The following is a 17,572-nucleotide window of genomic DNA, read 5'->3' as shown; positions in this document are numbered from 1 at the left end:
CCTTGAAATGAACCTTATGAAAACCACAATAACAAAATATGCTTTATATCTGGGAAAGATTAAATATATTGTGCCAGTGCATTTCTCTACTGAAACCAGTCATATTTTTGGAAGTACAGACAGCTGTATTTGATGTATCAAATTGCAAATGCCATGGTAACCACTGTTCCTAGGCAATTGTAGAATGATGTGTGTGGTCCACTTTCCATATGATAAGAGGAGAGTGGAGGGGAAAATAAAATGTTACCCGATGATCTGGATTAAAAAACAGTATATTTCTTAAAGACTACAAATACAAACTTTATATATAGAAGAGTACAACCTTAATTACTCTGTTGAAAAGTAGGATTAAAATCAATTAAGTAAAATGAAAACAAATATATACCTACTCATACAAGCAGATACATCATCTGCTTGTAAGCCATTGATATAAAAGTGAGTAAAAGATGAAGACAGCACATATTTTGAAAAAATTAAGTTACTTATTAAAAATGAATACTCTAGGTATTAAATTTCACTTGCATAATACTAGATGTCAAAAGTCTCAATTGCTTAATCTTTGAGTGTTTGTAGCAGAATTCAAAAGGAGACAAAATGAAATATCCACTAGAGATTATTCCGACTGTGTTTTCAGTCACAACTCAATATCCCAAGAAAATGGCATATCATGTTAGTGGTCAGTGGAAAAGCTGGTGGGTGTTGTATACACATAGCTGTAAGCCGCAAAGACACACCAAATATGTCAAATGAAAAATTCTCCCAAAGGTTCTATGAATTCTGAGTCAAGATTATCCACAAATTCAACTTTTTTACCTCTTCTTCTAATGTAATAAATCTAGTTTCTGCACATACAGTGCAGAAACTAGATTTCTGAACTTAGTTTTAGTTCCAGAATTATAAGTCACTTTCAATTTAAGTCAAGTCACTGCATTTCTGACTTCCTCTTTCACACATGTTGGTCTTACTATATACAACTGTATATATATTCTATACTAATGCATGGGATATGGTTTGCATAAATAAGAGAATGAGTCAAATATTTTATATTTTGTCACAGAATTGACATTTTGAATCATTAGAAAAACAAAATGCTCCAAAAGTTCCATTAAAAACTGCCAGAAAAATTCTAATTGGAAAGTTTTTCTTTTCAAATGAACATTTTTGTAGATAGGAATATATCCACCTTTATAGGGAAAATGACATGAAGCCTGAAATAATGGGAAAAAAGTACAGAAAAATTTAAGGACATGAAATTGACAGTGAAATATATATTCTATAAAATACAGTCTTAAATGGGGAAAATTTTAGGTACAGATCTATTCCAAAAAAAATTTAGACTATTTTACTAATTTTAAACTTTTATGAATTCTTTTTGGAAACTGCACAATCAGTTGTCAAAATCAGCTCAGAAAATCAACAGCCTGTAATGTGAATAATTTCAGTATAATTTCTAAAAACACAATCCAAATATCTTAATTTGTCGATATTGAGAAATGTCTTAGAGGAATTAGGCAAATTATTAAATACGGGCAGCCAAAAAAATATATAAAAGAGATATGTTTGACAATTTTTTTCAAGATACAGTTGAACTAACTTATTGGTAAGCCTTGATTGTGGGAAACATAGTATTAGTGACTTTAAAAGAACACTAAAATGAACTCAAAGCTCAAAATGGATAAAACTGCTAATTATAAATCACTGTCAGACATTACTGGTATTTATCTCTCTTACTTATTTTCTGTCACTTTACTCATACAAAGTAAGCATTTGTATTTCTAATATCACATAAATATTTCCAATATTTGCTTTCTGCTTTAGTATAGTTTGGAAGAAAAAAAATGGAAAAGATTGCAACACTGTACTTCTGTTAAACAGTGCACCCTTGTAGTTTATTTTGCATCACAGACAATGAAAATCATAGGACATAAGTGTATCTAAAATTCTTTGCATACTTAAGAACAGATTTGTACAAATATTTTTTCTTCCAGTTACATTTTCCCCAACATGCCTATACTTTCAATCACATAAAATAGTGACTTGTTAAAATTCAAAGTTCAGCCAGGAGTGGTGGCATCTGTAATCCTAGTAAATCAGGGGGCTGAGGCAGGAGAATTGCAAGTTCAAGACCAGCCTCAGCAAGTAATCAGTAAACTAAGTAATTGATATGCTTTGCTGAATTTTCTGAATGTCTGTATATAAGTAATGTCAATCCAATGGTTAATTATATTTATATGCACAGTGTAATATATAATATAATGTTTTAGGTGTTCATCCTTGATTTTTAAATATAAGGTTGTCATAATTCTGGATTTTCTATAAAAGCCTAAGAAAACATTTCTAAAAGCCACGTGGTCCAGTTACCATAAAACTAAATATAAGCAACCTATGTTATCCAAGTGTTTCAGAAAATTCAACAAATACAAAACTGAAATAAATACTAAAATTTTGTGATATGACAAATTCTCATTGTATATAATATACTTGGATATGTGGAAGCTCTACTTATTAATGTTTGTCAATTCTCTGTACTATACCACCAATTCTCTTGAATACCTACAGTGTTATAGGATTTTGCTGGAGAATACAATTCCTGCCCTATAGCTGGAAGAGGACAAAAGGAAAATTTAACAGAGCTTTATGCTTTAAACAATAACAATTTAACCCTAATATTTATCTTTAGATGACAGGGTAAGTAAATCCTGTTATATCCATCAATGTAATATTATTCAATCTTTAAACAAGGGAAGCCCTCTATGTTCTAATAAGGATATCCAAAATGAATCATTAAGTACCAAAAGTGAGGAATAACATGGTATAGGTAGCACATGACCATGGGAAAAGAACAATAGGTAGTATGAGTATTGACTTGAATTTGCATACATTCATTAGCTCTTGAAAGGGACTTGAACTGTCAATATTGGTTGCCTTGGGCAGAAGAATTTAGTTGAGAACAAAGCAGAAAATGATGATTCTCACTGTATTCCCCTTTTTATCTTTAGCATTATGTAATATATGAACATGCTACCTAAACATATACATAAAAAAATAAAAAGGCACAGGGAGACATGTTAAGAGAAAGTAAAAAGTATTCTATGATAAAATCTGAAAAAAAAATTCTTCATTAAGTTAAAAAAAAAAAAACCAGGATCCACTGAATGGGATAGTAGGAATGAATGTAAGGAAAAGGCACTGAGATGCCTAGGCAACCAAGAATTCATGTGTGTGCATACATGCACTTTTGTACCTGCAATCGGGCCATTCAATTATGAAAGGAAAGGAAGCAGGATTTCACATGAGAGACAGTAAGTCAAATCTTGTGGTCATAGTTAAAATCATCCTGAAAATGATGAGGATTAAAAGTTTAAAAGTTATGATCAGTCTGTAAAGAAACTTGAGACCCAGAAAATCAATCACAGCAAACTGAGGTTTCTGAACTAGGAAGTGATAATTAACAAATAGAAATGTGGCAGCTTGCTCCATTTAGAGCATCCTGAGGATAAGTTCAATACTATTTCTCACTTTACTCTGCCTGTATTTTCCTAAGAATGACTTCAGCAAAGGAAATGGAAGACATTATGAAGGGTGACTATGTGAAGAATTGGTTTCTAAGTAGATGTGAAAGAATAAGGAAAAAACTAAAAAATGATCTTTAGCTTTTCAGTCTAGGAGGGAAAAAATGATTTTGGTTTTAAATATGTTGATTTATAGGTGTAATGAGTCACTAAGTAACAGTGAGGTCAAGGTACAACCAGAAGAATACCAGGATTGGAGTTACAATTGGAATTACTGATATATTGGTTTCCTATAACTGCTATAACAAATTACCATGACTGAGTAGCTTAGATCAACCCAAAGTTCTTCTTTCATGGTTTCTAAGGCCAGAAATCTGAAATCAAGGAAATCAAGGTATTGGAAAGGCCATGATCCCATGGCTTCTGCTGGCTGCTGGTGCTCCTTAGCTGCATGCAGCAGCATGACATCACCTTTGCTTTGTCTTCACCTTATGTGCCCTCTCTGTGGACTCATCATTGGCATACTCACCAGTGGATTTGGGTCTAACTTAAAATTAAGATGCTCTCATCTCTACACCCATAAGTACATACACAAAACACTAGTTTTAAATATGACTTCATTTATTTAAGACCTGGACCTAGGGGAAGACTATTAAAATCACATAGTGAAAATTATCAGCCCATGGATTTAACAAAAGAACAGATGTGCTGCCTCTTAAAGAGTAGAGTGAACATAGTGAATCATGAATTCAGGTATCTCCAATTCAGACAATGGGTAAAAGAGTGACAACAAGGAAAATAAAAATAGGATGTGGTTAAAGTATAAGAAGTTGGTTCCTAGCAGGGTACCATGGTATACACCTGTAATCCCAGGGACTCAGGCAGGAAGACTGCAAGTCCAAAGCCAGCCTCAACAACTTAGCGAGACTCTGTCTCAAAATTAAAAATAAAAGACCTTTTGATGTTGCTCAGTGATAAAGCATCACTGGTTCAATCCCCATCTAAAAAAAACAACAACAAAAACTGACTCCTCCTGGATCTGTGCAAGGTACGGAGGTACACAGTGAGATGCAGCAGAAGATAAAAAATCAGGACCAAAGGGTGACTATTCACATCAAATATGGCCAGGAATGTAAGGAAAAGGCACTAAGATGCCTAGGTAAACCAAGAATTCACGTGTGTGCATACATGCACTTTTGTAATGAATAAATAAAAAATGGTTCTTCAGCTTCTCTAGGGAAAAACAAATAAAATTCTGGGTTCTGCTGAACAATACACCAAAGAACTATCCAGATGTCCAGATCAAAAGAAAAAATAATCAAAAATTGTATAAAGATGTGTAGTTTGCCAAAGGCAACATACTAAAAAAAGATTACTTAACAGAGGGCACCAAGTGGTCATAGAGCAGAGGGCGAGAATCAAAAGAAATAGCTTTCAGTAAGGTCACTGGTAGCACAGTCCAGAATTTTAAGAGACAACCTAGACCTCCTGGGGATCCAAGTACTAAGGAACTTCACTGGAATGGATTAAATGAGGAAATCCAGAAGAAAGATTTATAAGCAGGGGCTATGATGATTTCTATATACAGAAAAAGATGCTTTGGTAACTACTTGAGAGTATAATAACTTACACACTTAGGATGTAATTTTAGGGTAAATACAAGTATAAAAAAACCCTGAAAATGCTTTTGCTATGAAGAAATGCAAAGAAGCTACAAGCACAAAATGAAGTCTCTGACCCTAACTTGGTTCTAGATTTCCTTGCTGGTTCAATCTGATCCTTGCACACACCCAGGCAAGCTATTGTATTCAGGAACTGAATCTCTGGACAGGGTCCTCCACCTGACCGATGGACTCCCACACTCATTTTAAGACTGAACTCAATGATCACCTTTTTTGCAAAGCTTCACTCAACTACCAAGCAGTAACTCTGGAAAAGTTTGTCAGAAAAATGACTCCATCACAGAAAAAAATTCCTGATTTATGAGATTTTACACCACAAACATTAAATTAGACGTCTTAATAGAAATAAGAGAGTTGATTTTCTAAGTAACAACTTCATTAAGCATTTCTTTAAAGAGGTGTTTCTATTCAAATTGCTATGTTCTAAAGACACACATGATAGTTTACAAAAAAACTATAATCAATTTTTTTAAATTAAGAAAGTACCCAAATGCATATTAGGTGATGGGTAGAGTTCATTTCTTGAGGCTAGAATTTACTAAATTTCTGAGGAGGAAATAAAATCCTTCAACCATATATGAGAAGACCACCTGTTGTATTGAATACTTCAAAATAAAAATTGCTCTCAAAGTCATTTAAATCATTGTGTGATTACAAGCAACATAATACATCATCTTATGTTTAATCACATTTACTTGAAAAATCATCTACCTTCCACATGAATAAAGCAAGAATGTTCAGATTGCTTAGTCATAAAAAGCTGTTTGCTAATAGATTCCCAAATTTAGGATTAAAGGGAACCAATAATAATTGGGGGAGTAAAAATAAGACAATAAAGAAAAAGAATAAAAATAAAACTTAAAGGAAAAGGTACACATAGAACAATGCTTTGAACATAAGAACACATAAAGGTAATCACAATATGTTCTATTAAAAGGCTCATTTTAAAAAATAGAGTATTGATTTTAGGTACACACCAGTATTTCCTCTGCAGAATCTCAAAATTAGGTAAAGAAGACATACAAATTAGAAGCCCATGAATTAGCACAAAGACTGTTGTTTAAAAACAGTTTCATTTGAAAATAAGCATTTTCATCTGTAATATATGCATTAAGTAAGACTTAATGTTTATAGACCAGCTATTTGCTTGAAAAAAAAGCTCCTTAAAATAGCAACTTATTCTTCATTGCATCAAACTACATATAATCTTTTCCCAGTACCAATTTTAGTTAAGTACTTATTCATGTTATTACATATTAATAACTGTTACTAACTTTCTTGGGGGTCTAAGTTACGTAACCTTGTCTCATCCTGTAAAATAAAACAAATCTACCCACCTTATCAGTCTCCTCCACACTTGTGGATTTCCCCACACAAGAAGCTGGCCTCTCCTGTATGTTTGTAAGGCCCTGAGGGGCACTCTGAGATGCTGCCATTGGAGGCAATGGAGCACGCCTCCTCTTGGGTGCATCCGATGGCAGGATGTTTGAAACATGTGGTTTGGAAATAGTATTGGACCTCAAAAAAGTTGGGTGGTGCTTATTTATTAGAGGGGTTGCAGGAGCACTTGCAGTCTTATAAGAAAAAGACAGTGTCTACATGCAATTTCAAGATAAAAACCACTTATTTTATACAAGAATAGAAAGGATCAATTAAACTAAAAGGTGGTTCTTTGAAAAGATAAACAAAATTGACAAATACTTAGCTACTAAAAAACCAAAAAAAAAAAGAAAAACCAAACAAAAAGAGATGAAAAAAGGATAATATGACACATATCACTGAAATTCATAGGATCATTAGCAATATTGAGTAAAACTATATACCAATACACTGGAAATTCTAGAAGAAATTAACAAATTTCTGGGCCCAGATGACCTACCATAATCGAACCAATAGGACATAAAAAAATCTAAATAGATCTATAATAAGCAATGAGATTGAAGCAGTAATAAATAGTTTCCCAACAAAAAAGTATAAGAACCAGACAGATTCATTGATGAATTTTTACCAGATTTTTAAAGAACGACCACCAATGCTCCTCAAACTATTCCATGAATTAAAATGGAAAGAAACCCTTTCAAACTCATTCTGCAATATATCACCCAGTTACCAAAACTTGATGAGGATACAACAACAACAAAAAACTATAGACCAATGTCCCTGATGAACATAGATAATATATATCCTCAATAAAATACTTTCAAATGGAATTCAACAGCACATTAAAAAGAGCATATATCATGATCAAGTTGGTTTCATTCCTAGGATGCAATGATGGCTCAATATATATGAATCAATAAATGTAATACAGCATACAGCACATAAATAGAATCAAGAATAAACATCACATGATCATCTCAATAGATGCAGAAAAAGTCCTTGGTAAAATTCAACAGTCCTTCATGATTAAGTTCTGAATAATTAGATATAGAAAGAAGATACCTTATTATGATAAAAGCTATATATGATAAAACTATATCCATCATCATTCTGAATGGGGAAAAACTGAAAGCATTTCCTCTAAAATCAGGAAATAGAGTATCTATTCTCAACCTTTTCATTCAGTACATTGCTTGAAATTTTAGCCAGAGCAATTAGGTAAGAAAAATATATAAAGTGATATAAATATGAGAGGAGGAAGTTGAATTATCCCTATTTGCAGATAATACAATTATATTCTGAGAAAATCCTGAAGATTCCACCAAAGGACTCAAACTGATAAATAAATTCAGCAAAGTAGTAGGGATACAATATCAATATACAAAAATCAATAGCTTTTCTATATATCAGTAATGAATGGACTGAGAAAGAAATCAGTGTTTCTTGAACAAGGAGTCGAAAGATTACTACAGTGAAAATTGGAAAGTAGTGAAGAAAGAGATTAGAGAGTAGAAGATGTAAAGATCCTCCATGTTCATGGATTGGAAGAATTAATATTGTTAAGACAGCCATAGTACTGAAAGTGATCTATGGATTCAATGCAATCACAATCAAAATACCAATGACATCTTTCACAGTTCTTCACAGAAATAGAAAAAAAACATCCTAAAATTCATCTGGAATGAACAAAGACCACAAATAATCAAAATCATTCTGAGCAAAAGGACTAAGGATGTAGGCATTGTAATCCTTTATTTTAAAATATACTATAGAGACCCTCATCAGTATACAAAATATGAAGATGTGAATTTGGTGTCAACATACCTTATATACAATCAAAAATATGATAAATTATGGTATAAAGGTGTATTAAGAATTGTAATGCTAAAATTAAATAAACAAATGACTAAACAATCAAATAAATAAAGTATACTACAGAGCTATTTAATTAAAAAAAACCTGGTATAGACATAAAAACAGATATCCATGGATACAAAAAAAAGAATATAAAGAGGCTGGAGTTATGGCTTAGCATTTACTTGCCTAGCACAAATGTGAGGCCCTGGGTTTGATCCTCACTACCACATTAAAATAAAGGTATTATGTAAAACTACAACTAAAAAAATAAATATTAAAAAAAGAATATAAACATAAATAAGATATATCTCCCTATTTACAGATAATACAATTTTCATTACAATTTCTCTCTCTCTCTCTCTCTCTCTCTCTCTCTCTCTCTCTCTCTCTCTAAATATATATATATATAAATGAATTGAGGACCCAGAAATAAACCCATGTATCTTCAGACAGCTGATCTCAATAAAGTTCCAAAAGTCATATACTGGAGAAAAGCCTTTTCAACAAATGGTACTAAGACAACTGGATATCCACATGCAGATGACTGAAACTAGATTTCAATCACCCTGAAGAAAAATCAACTCAAAATGGATCAAAATCTTAATTTAAGACTTTGAAACTACTGGAAGAAAACATATAGGAAATACTTCAAAATACTGGAACATGCAATGATTTCCTGAATAGTACTTTGATATCTCAGGAAACAAAAGCAACAATTGACAAATAGGATTACAATAAATCAAAACTCTGCTGCACAGCAAAGGAAACCACCAAGAGAGTGAAGAGAAAATCTATAGAATGGGGAAAAATCTTTGCCAGCTATTCATCTGACAGAGAATTAATCTTCAGAAAGAACAAATATTCCAATCAGTAACTGGACCAATGATCTGAACAGACATTTCTCAAAAGAATACAAATACAAGACAACAAATATATGTAAAAATAATATCTTTAGCCTTAATAAATCACAAAAAACTACATGGAGATTCCTGTCACCCTATTCAGAATGGCTCTTGTCATATAAATAAACAAACCAAAGCAAAAGCAAAAAATAAAATAACAAATGCTAGTTGAAATGTGGAAAAAATATGAATCTGTATAAACTGTTGATGAAAATGTAAATTAGTATAGCTGGTATGGAAAACCGTTTACAGATTCTTCAAAAAACTAAAAATAGATTTACCATAAAATCCAACTAGAGCTGGGCATAGTGGTGCATACCTGTAATCCCAGCAGTTTGGGAGGCTGAAGTAGGAGCACCAAAAGTTCAAGGCCAGCCTCAGCAACTAAGCAAGGCCCTAGCAACTGAGTGAGACCCTGTCTCAAAGTAAAAATAAATAGGGGATGTCAATGGCTAAGTACCCCTGGCTTCAATCCCTAGTTCCCCCCTCCCCATCACCACTACCAAAAGAAAAAAAAAATCCAAATAGACCATTCCTTAGTGTTTTTTCAAAGGGTAAAAAGTGAGAAGGAGATGAATTGAAGTAGAAAAGAAATTATTGGGAAGGGGGAAGGATACTGGGGGGTGGGCAAAGAGCAAGAGAAAGTAGAATGGAGGGTAGACATGATCAAAATATGATACATGTATATATGGAAATGTCAGAGTATAACCCAATACTTTGTATAATATATATTGATAATAATAATAGTAATAAAAATGCACAAGATGATCTTGAAACAATTAAGAAAACTATGAAAATATATTGGAGTTTATGTTAGAAGGACTCAGGATGGTTTCTAATGCAAAAATCTGAACAAATTTGGTGTCATGACTCCATAATTGAAACAATCACATAAGTTTCATTCTGTGCTTTCATAATGATACTAAGAAAAGAACGCTTCATCATGTTCATGCTAGAGAACAACTCCATTATTTAAAAAAAAAACATCCAGTAAAGAGAAAGAAATTATCCCATTTTCATATGACCTTTTCTGACTGAATTTGATCTGGGGAGTCAAATTGCTGATATGAGTGCGTTTGTTTTATAGAAATATCTCAACAAACAGTTAAAAGTAATGTTTACATACACTCTTGTCCTTTATCAATTACTGTTTAAGATGCAGACAATAATTGTTGATGGCTAACATTAGAAAAGATGATAACATGTTACTGTCAGTTAATGGTAACACAAAAATAATACCTATGAAGTTTTCTTTCTTTTTTCTCTATTTTTTTGGAGGCAGAGTCTCCCTATGTTGTACAGGCTGACTCCTGGGCTCAACCAATCCTCGTACCTCAGCGTCCAGCGTAGCTGAAACTACAGGCGAGTTCCACCATGCCTGGCTACTATATTCTTGCCAGAGATGTGTCACTAAAACCTGATTAAGGCTCTAGATTTAATAGTCAAATTTCAGGAAATAGAGGGGACAAAGAAACATGTGACAAGGATACATTACCAAAATTTTGAGTAAGACAAACTATAAAACAAATGACCTGGTTTTGTCAACAAACCAATTGCAAATAAAAAAAAATTAGGACAGGAATAAATTTCAAAAGCATTCTTTTACAAAAAACAAGGGTTTTATAGCAAATCACAATGTAATTTCAATGACATTGAAAACAAAGCACTGTGTGTCAAAATTTGATATAGCTAAAGCAGAGTATAGAAAATATACATTCTTAAATGTTTATTTAAAATAAACGTTCAATAAATTAAATAAATCATGATAATGTAGGGACTTCTCTAGGAAGGCAAAGATAGTACCAATAAATACTAATGCAATATGTCTTGATAGCATTAAAGAAAAACTATATTCCACAAATTAAAACTCATATCTGATAATCCAAATATTAATTAAGTAGCATGCATTCTGCATGAAAAGCCTAACAATAGTAACAATTAATAATGATAAACAGGTGGATAGGACTTTATGTTTAAAGAATTTTTCATAGGCCCATTTTACTTCTTGGAACATCTTTTTGAAGGAGTTATCAACAGTTATAATTCTAAGCCCTTCTTATTTGAGTAATGCCAGCATTTACTCTATAGATATAAAGAAATATAAGCAATGTTATCACTCGAATTCACATCCAAGGAGCCAGGTGATCAGAGATTTGAATAAATTGCACAAAGATACACAGGTTATACATGGTAAAACTAAAACCAATATCTATTTAAAGACTTTCTGTAATACTTGTGGTTTTTCCTTTTTATGCCGCTATTTCATTTTAAGATAGAATCCCCTAATAGATAAATATATAAACATACACACAATTAAGTTTAGTTAGAAGAACAGGTGAAAAATTCATATGGCAGCACAATAAATAATATAACCAGAGTGCCAAGCATGGTGGCACATGCCTGCAATCCTAGCTATGGAGGAGGCTGAGGCAGGAGGATCACAAGTTCAAGGCCAACTTGGGCAATGTAGCAAGACCATGCCTCAAAATAAAGCAATTCTTACAAGGGCTGGGGATGTAGCTCAGTGAAGAGCACCCTTAAGTTCAATCCCTAATACTGGGAGAATATTTATTTATTTATCTGGAGAGTATTTCAAATAATGATTTTTCCAGACATCTTGTCATCCTGTGCACTAGTTAACCCATCTTCCCTAAAGTTCTAAGTAGGTATCACTACAAGTCAAAGTGAAACACTAAGACAAGTGAAAATTTGAGCCTATTTTAAAAAACAACTCTATACTATAGTTTTCAATGTTACCAAACAACCTAAGAGCTGAGGACACTTACAGCACTTTGGAATGACCTGTAGACACTGTAAAAAAAAAAAAAAAAAAAAGCTTTCTTAATCTTATTCAGAGCATTCAGTCATCTGTAAAATCACATACTTCCACTGCTGGAAGGTGTAGTAGCAATCTATACATTCAACACCTTTAAAATGAGTTACAAAAGATTATGAAGTTTGCTTAGGGTTAAATACATACAGAGTAGCAAAGTTAGGAGCAGAAGCCAAGTACAAGTAACAGTGCTGTTTCTGGAAGGAACACAGAAACCATTTTTTTCCAATTTTTGTGCGTAAAGGCAGACGTGGGGGAGGGGGCGCTTACCTCCAGCCCTTCAAAAGGGACAAAGCTGGTCCTGGCAAACCCATCGATGATGTCCTCTTTGGCCAAGGTGGACTCGCTCCGCTTCCTCCGCGGGGGTCTGGGCAGGACCAGACGGAGGACAGGGGCTTCCCATTGTCTTCCTCCTAGGAGCCCGACGACAAAGCGAGCCAGGGCGCCTGAGTCCAGCCGGCCCCACCGCCCGACGAGCCAACTCCCAGACGGACCGGGAGCGCATCTCCCGGTCTCGCTGCGACCGTGACCGCAGCTTTTTGCAGAGTCCAAGGCCCCGATCCGGTCCATCCATGGCTCTGCCACGCCGGGGTCCCCGCGCTCACCGCCCAAGCGCCACAGACTCCAGCAGCGGTTGGTCCCAGAAAAAAATTGACACGGAGCTCTCCCTCCCGCCGCAGGGCGTCCCTCCGCCCCGCGCAGACGCTTACCGCCCGCACCCGCCGGCGAGCCCGCAAAGGTCGCAGCAAAGTGGGGGCGCGGAACTTCGCCCGCCCTTGCGCGGGAGAACGCCCCCGCCCCCGCCCCCGCCCCCGCCCCCGCCCCCGCCGCTGCTCACGCAGGAAACTCACCGCCCAGCCACAAGAGGTCCAAGCGGTGCAACCTGAGCCCAGGGCATGCGCGCTGGGGCAGCCGGGCCTGCGCAATGGGGGTAGCGGGGCGCCCCGCAGGAGGGGGGGCGGGGTCCGCGCGGGGGGCGGGGGGCGAGGGCCGCGCGGGGGGCGGGGGGGGGGTGCGAGGGCCGCGCGGGGGGGCGGGGGGCGCGCGGGGGGCGGGGGCCGCGGGGGGGGGCGGGGGCGGGGGGCGGTGGGCCAGGGCCGCGCGGGGCCTGCCCTCCAGAGCGCCCTGCCACGCGCCCCCGACCCCCCCGCACTAACCGTGGGTCTTTCTGGGACACTTGCTCCTCCACCCGCCTGAGGAGCCCCAAGGTGTTTCCCCCAGGGGACCCTTGGGGTCGGAGGAGGAGGCTCGGGGCCAGGACGGCCCCGGGCGCTCCGGCCTGGGCATGACCAGGCGCCGCAGAGGGAGCGGGCATCAGGTCGCGCGAGGCCCCGCAGCGCTCCTGCAAACTTTTCCTCACATGGCGCCAGTGAGGGAGGCCGAGCCTCCACTTACAAATTAATCATACTCTTTCATGGGCTCCAGATTCTTTCTAAGTGTTGGCTTTGCTAAATACCCAATGAACTTAGCCTTTAGGATATTTACAATGGCTCTTAATGAACTTGTATTCCAAGTAAGCCTTTTCTCTATTTTTTTTCTTTTGAAGCGACAGCACATTCACAGAAAAGTTGCATAAATAACACATAAACTCCTATATATTTGGTCAGTAATTTGTTTTTAACATTTTGCCACAAACTTCATCATTCTTGTGCACCATTTTACTCCTTTTAAGAGTAGTTTTTGACACTTTCCAGTTCCTTGGAGAAGAACAGGAAATATTTCTGATTGCTTTTGAGATCATTTTTGGAATAAATGAAAAAATCAAATGTATCACAAATTATCAAATATTTGATATTTGATATTGACTCCTTTAATATTTCAGTGGTATATTTTAGAATAAGTATTTTCTTTCTTTCTTTTCTTCCTTCCTTACTTTCTTTTATCTTTTTTTTTTTGCAGAAGCTCAGTACAGTGATACATTTCAGGGAATTAGATATTGATAAAGATCTATTACCTAATCTACATTTCATATTCCAGTTCTGTCAGTATTCCCAGTAACATTTTTAGGATATTTTTCCCCATTATAAGATCTAGTCAGAATTTTACTACATTCTCCCATTTCAATTTGCAATATAAATACTTCTTCAGTATTTATCTTTCATGACTTATTCAAATAACTAAGGTCAAACACACTTAACTAGGTAAATCATTATTCATCCAACAAATTCACATGAATTTTTATCTGATTGCTCTATGCAGATTTAGTGAGATCTACCATGGTGGTCTCATAATATTACTTGTATTAACCACTTATATTGTAATTCAGTGTTCTTCATTAAAATGTAAACACCTTAAAATATAGTTTTTCTATTGATTTTTACTAGAGTTCCTACACATGGGAAGTACCCCCCCAAAAAAAACCTGGCAGAATTTACTAAAATAAATGACATATTTTATAAACACTTAAAAATTAGATATTAAACCAATAAAGATTACTATTTTATATTTCTCTGTCCATGTTCTCTCATGCATTATCTTATTAATCTTTATTACATCCCTGTAAGATAAGCCTTTTTATCATAAACATGGCACAAATAAAGGAAGTAAAGCACAGAGAAGTGAAGAATGTGCCTAAAAGGTTTAGGAGGTGTAACAATACACCTTCCCCTGAAGCTTTAAACTAGAGACCTCCTAAAAAAAGGAAACAATACTTTCTCTAAATTTGCTGAAGTCAGAGAGTACATATGTCTTTAGCAATGAAGGACAGAATGATATTTTCATGTGAATGTAAAATTATATCATAAAGAATTTGTGAATTGGGAAATGAGATTATTTTCTTCTTCCTATTAATGATTGAAGAATGTTTTTAAAACTAAAATTCATCTTTATAAAGAGTAGTTCATATGAATTAATATGAGGAAAAAATGAAAAACAAGATTTATAATCAACCATGTCCGAGGGGACCGATTTGTAAAGAGCAAAAAAGAAAAATGTTTTCTACAAAAAGAACTTTAAAATACTGCTATCACTAACAGCAATTCAGCAATATATTTGAAAATAAATTTTAGGCAACTGTGTATGTATGATATCTAACAATTTCTCATTATATAAATGTTTTTCCATCTGACCATATAATGTATGTGCTTTGGGGAAACAAAATTCAAAAACTATTTAAATACTAAGTTCACAAATAGATTTTTCTTGTCACTGAAGTAGATAGCCACTTTAAATTAAAACAGTGGCTTAAATCTACTCTGATATTGTGTTTTATATTCCTAAAGAAAGTGATAACCTTAAGTCACACTAGTCCAGCCTTATTTCTTATGATTCTCATTCCAAAGTATCAGGAAACTGAACTGATTTTGAATGAGTACTAATTAGTATTAAAATACTAAATAGTATCATGGAAATCATGTCTCCAATCCATGTCCTGAATGTATAAAGAATTTCTATTTATAAATTATTTAAAAATTCTGGTTAGAGAATGGGCACAGGACTTACAAAGATATTTTTTCAAAAAAAGGGCCAAAAAGGTACTCAACACCACTAATCCTTAGGGAATGATATGTGCAAGGTAGCCAAAAGGTGGAAGGAATCCCAAGAATTCGTCAATAGATGAGCAGATAAACAAAATGTGGTACATATATAAAAAAGAATATTGTCATCTCTCAAAGTTATGTATGTAAGCATCACTGATAATGGTGTTTGTTGTACTAAATTTTCTTCCAGTTTTCTGCATAAGATGTAATTTATTTTTTATGGTTGAAATTTTTTTTTGCTTTTATTATATTTTATTTTTCTGTGGTGCTGAGGATCAAACCCAGAGCCTCACACTTGCTAGGTGAGAACTCTACAAGTGAGCCACAACCCCAGCCCAACAATGTGTTTCTATTACTGATAAAACTTGCTATTATGAACATTCTTTTGTGTAAATTATTTTAACAATATTTATTGAACACCTACTATGTGCCAGGTACTGTGATTTTTTTTTGTCCTAAGTGGTTTTACATGACAGTAAAGCAGAATTCATTTTGACACAATGTACACAAATGGAGCATACATTCTCATTCCTCTGGTTGTACATGGTGCTGAGTCACACCAGTACTGTAATTATACATGTATATAAGCTAATAGTGTCTGTTTAATTGTAATGTCCTTCCCATCCTCAATGCCTCACCCTCCCCTCACTCTCCTTTGCACTATCCAAAGGCCCTTCATTCTTCCCTACCCCCACTCCCACTGTGGATCAGCATCTATTTATCAGAGAATACATTCAGCCTTTGGTTTCTTGGAATTGGTTTATATCATTTAGCATGATATTTTCTAGTTCCACCATTACACTTGCAAATGACATAATTTTATTCTTGTGCATGTCTCTTGGTATACTTATGCAGTTAATTACTCTGTAGTACATATTCAGGGATAAAAATGTTTTGTCATCAAGTATGTATATCTTCAAGTTTAAGAAATAATACTAAGCAGTTTTCCAAACTAGTACAGATTTCACTGCTACTAGAATACATAAAAGATCATGTTGCTCTTTATACATATTTTCAATTATTAAGTTCTGTCATATGTGTGTATGTAATGGTATCTTGTGGTTTTAATTTGTATTTCCTTGAGTAGTAATAATGAGCTTGAATATATGTTCACTGGCCATTTGGATAATCTTTTGTGGAGTTATTAAAATTTTTCCCGTTTTAAGTATTTTCTCTTGGCTTATCCTTCCATTTTACACTTCTATTTGTTTTTCAAATCTGCCATGCTTGAATTAAAACTAATGATATTCCATATTTATGCCAAGGATTACAGTTTTGTTGACTACACATGGATGGTTTCCTTGTAAAAATTATTTAAAACTTTAAAGTACCTAGTAAGAGAGAGTAACTGCTCTTTGCATCTGCCTTTGGAACTGGTTGACCAGTGTGTGGACACCACTGCACTGCAACACAGGACCTGGGACTGCCATTGGTCCTCATTCCCACTTGCCACACATACCCTTTAGGCCAGTTCCCACGGGGAGTCTCAGGACGGGAGAGTTAAGAGGTGCTGCTGGGTATGGCACCAGAGTCCTCCCGCTTCTGAAGGTCAGGCTTAGTTCCAGGGACAGTTGTCACTTGGAAAGGTTCCACAATGCCTGGGACAACTCACCACCTAGAAAATACACATTCCCATAAAAACAAAACTCCACACTGTCATTATGCTATTATTCAACTATTGCAAAACCGGATTTATATCTAGCTCAAATGATGTGTTATAATTTGATAAATTTTTATCTGTACATATTGAACAATTTCTTATTAAAGGAAAGTTGAAGATCTGATAGATATAATCTAATTATAATATCTAATTACAGGATGAAATAAATCACTAAAACCAGCTTAATGAGTCTTAAATACTAATTAATATTCAGACAAGAAGCAGGAATTGTGACATTGCTGTCAGCGGAGGAAAAACAGGCGCACC

General features: G+C 35.2%; 1 protein-coding gene across 7 annotated transcripts in view; it reads right to left on the bottom strand.

Annotated features, from left to right (window-relative positions):
• Window positions 1–13,126, bottom strand: part of LOC144373080 (uncharacterized) — a 59,237-nt gene extending 46,111 nt beyond the window's left edge. For 5 of the 7 annotated variants that reach the window (XM_078036187.1, XM_078036192.1, XM_078036193.1 and 2 more), the window contains exon 1: window positions 12,437–12,946. The gene's annotated coding sequence lies outside the window, so the exon portion shown is untranslated. Of the gene's footprint in view, window positions 1–12,119; window positions 12,145–12,436; window positions 12,947–13,017 lie in introns of those variants that run through there. The other 2 variants (XM_078036188.1, XM_078036191.1) reach the window with 2 other exon arrangements.
• Window positions 13,127–17,572: the final 4,446 nt, after the last annotated feature.

Source organism: Ictidomys tridecemlineatus, unplaced genomic scaffold (assembly GCF_052094955.1).
Source record: "Ictidomys tridecemlineatus isolate mIctTri1 unplaced genomic scaffold, mIctTri1.hap1 Scaffold_223, whole genome shotgun sequence".
In the NCBI taxonomy this organism is placed as follows: Eukaryota; Metazoa; Chordata; class Mammalia; order Rodentia; family Sciuridae; genus Ictidomys; species Ictidomys tridecemlineatus.
Note: the sequence above shows the minus strand (reverse complement) of the source record. Positions and strands in the feature narration are given on the sequence as shown.